Genomic DNA, 2,613 nt, shown 5'->3' with positions numbered 1-2,613 from the left:
TTATATCCCTGGAAACACAAACCGAAACTGTCTCTATTTTCCGCTTGTTACAACTTGTAATAAAGTTGTTACATTTTGGCTTAACGTGTTTATGACGTGTTAGAACGTTGTTACAACTTGCTATATTGGTTGTTATAACTGGATAGGTGTTAAAACTTGTTCGAACATTGTACCAACGTCGTAGTTTCGGTGTATGTTTGGCTGGAAGACCTGTTGACAGGTTTTCTTGAGATTATCTTGAGATGATTTCGGGGTTTAGTGTCCCCGCGGCCCGGTCCTCGACCAGGCCTCCATCCCCAAGAAGCAGCCCGTGACAGCTGACTAACTCCCAGATACCTATTTAACTGCTAGGTAACAGGGGCATAGGGAGAAAGAAACTCTGCCCATTGTTTCTCGCCGGCGCCCGGGATCGAGCCCGGGACCACAGGATCACATGTCCAGCGTGCTGTCCGCTCGGCTGACCGGCTCCCTTGGGTGAGCAGAGTTGGCACCTGGGTATTGACCCTCACAAATTAGGACAAGATGTCGACAGTGACGTTCGAATTAAGAATTTTTGGTCGACCTGCGAGAGGTGAATTCCGGGGGCCATCTTGACTCTGTGGGAGCGTTAGGCGTTGTAGTTCTAGTAATTTTGTGATAAGAAACTTTGATTGATTCAGATTGACTTGTACAGTGAGATTTAGTGCCCAGTGATCGTATATTGATGCTTGGATACACAAATTAGGCATACATATAGTGATTGTGAAGTGATATGAGAATTTAGATGAAATAGCAGGATGGAGACAAGAGCGACACATCTTCCTAAAGTTCCCAACGTCAAGATAATTGTCGTACTAAAGTGCCCTTATCCTAACCTACCAGAGGACCCAAAACTGAAAACGGGGACAGTACGTCACTTTCGCGAGCCGCTTCCATTTTCTAGTACGACAATTTCTTGCCCTTATGTAACGCCTACGAGCGAAATGCGACGTTCTTTGTAGAAGAACAGGTTGTAGGAGGACAGGTTGTAGGAGGACAGGTTGTAGGGGGACAGGTTGTAGGAGGACAGGGTGTAGGTGGACAGGTTGTAGGAGGACAGGTTGTAGGAGGACAGGTTGTAGGAGGACAGGTTGTAGGAGGACAGGTTGTAGGGGGATAGGTTATAGGAGGACAAGTTGTAGGGGGACAGGTTATAGGAGGACAGGTTGTAGGGGGATAGGTTATAGGAGGACAGGTTGTAGGGGGATAGGTTATAGGAGGACAAGTTGTAGGGGGGACAGGTTATAGGAGGACAGGTTGTAGGAGGGCAGGTTGTAGGGGGACAGGTTGTAGGAGGACAGGTTGTAGGGGGACAGGTTGTAGGAGGGCAGGTTGTAGGGGGACAGGTTGTAGGAGGACAGGTTGGAAAGCTCGCACGGTAGAGTGGAGTAATGGAGAATTTATTTTAATTATTGTCTAGTTTTTCATGGAAGGAGATTTGCAGGTTTATGCATGGTAGCTGTAAGGAGTTCCCATCCATTCGAGGACCAGTTGATTGATGGTTCTACAGTTGGTTTGTAGGAGGACAAATGGACGGGGGTCTAATCGATTATCAGGAGGATTCATCCTCAGGGAGTCGTGGGACATCTTTGTTTGTATGAGTTTATTGTATAGTATACTAGAGGCAGTGAATGGAGGCGAGTGTGTTCACCCCTTTTGTATTGTTTTTCACGTTAAAGCCTACATGTGATGATAACTATTTGATTCATGCCCAACAACACTGATGAAGAAGAGAACGGTAGCCTAGTTAGACTCCATGGAAGAATACTAATACTTGAGGCAGTGATTCTAAACATTGACATTTTATCTTATTCTTCAATAATTGTTTACGTATTGTTTCACAGTTTATGTTCCTGATAACTAGTGACTATAACAAGAAAGAGTTTGAAATATTAGAGACACGAGTTCTTTATATTGATACAATGGATGTATGTATGTGATAGAGTAGCCTAATCTGCTGAGAAGCGGAATCTTGAAGACACTGTGACAAGCTACAAGTCTAAGGTCTCCGTCCATCGCTCCATTTAATCATCATTGTTTCTTTTCTTTTGTATTAATTGTGTGTTAGACAGCTTTTTGCTGTCAAGAGCAAAGGGCAACACAAGAGCAAGTGTGTTGTTCTTGTTCCTGTGAAGGCTCTTAATTGAGGAAAAGAGTTAATAACGTCAACCTGTGGAGTGGACAATAGAGAGAGTAGACAAGGGGAACTATGACGGAGGAGACAAGGCTTAAGTGAGAGAAGGTTAAGTCACCGGCTGGTCAGTTTGAGAGTGTGAACACCAGACAACAGGAGGTTACTGAGCCTCCAGTTCCCATCTTGGTGACACCAAACTCCTTCTCCACAATTTGGTGCAAGTCCGGGTAGTTGGTCAGTGAGTGTTGTGACACAGTGTGGTGTCAGAGGGCGTAGCTGCACCAGGGGGTGTCTGCTTGTAACTGTCTTTTTTGTTACCATTTGTAGCAAATTAGGGGCTTCTGTCTGAGAGGTCCTCGTTCGAAGCATATGATAGCACTAGCAAGATCGTGGCTCGTGTTCCGTGTCAACCACCACCCCGAGGATGGTTATAATGGGCATGGTTCTTCCCACCACCACCA

This window comes from Procambarus clarkii, chromosome 8 (assembly GCF_040958095.1).
Source record: "Procambarus clarkii isolate CNS0578487 chromosome 8, FALCON_Pclarkii_2.0, whole genome shotgun sequence".
Classification (NCBI taxonomy): domain Eukaryota; kingdom Metazoa; phylum Arthropoda; class Malacostraca; order Decapoda; family Cambaridae; genus Procambarus; species Procambarus clarkii.
Note: the sequence above shows the minus strand (reverse complement) of the source record.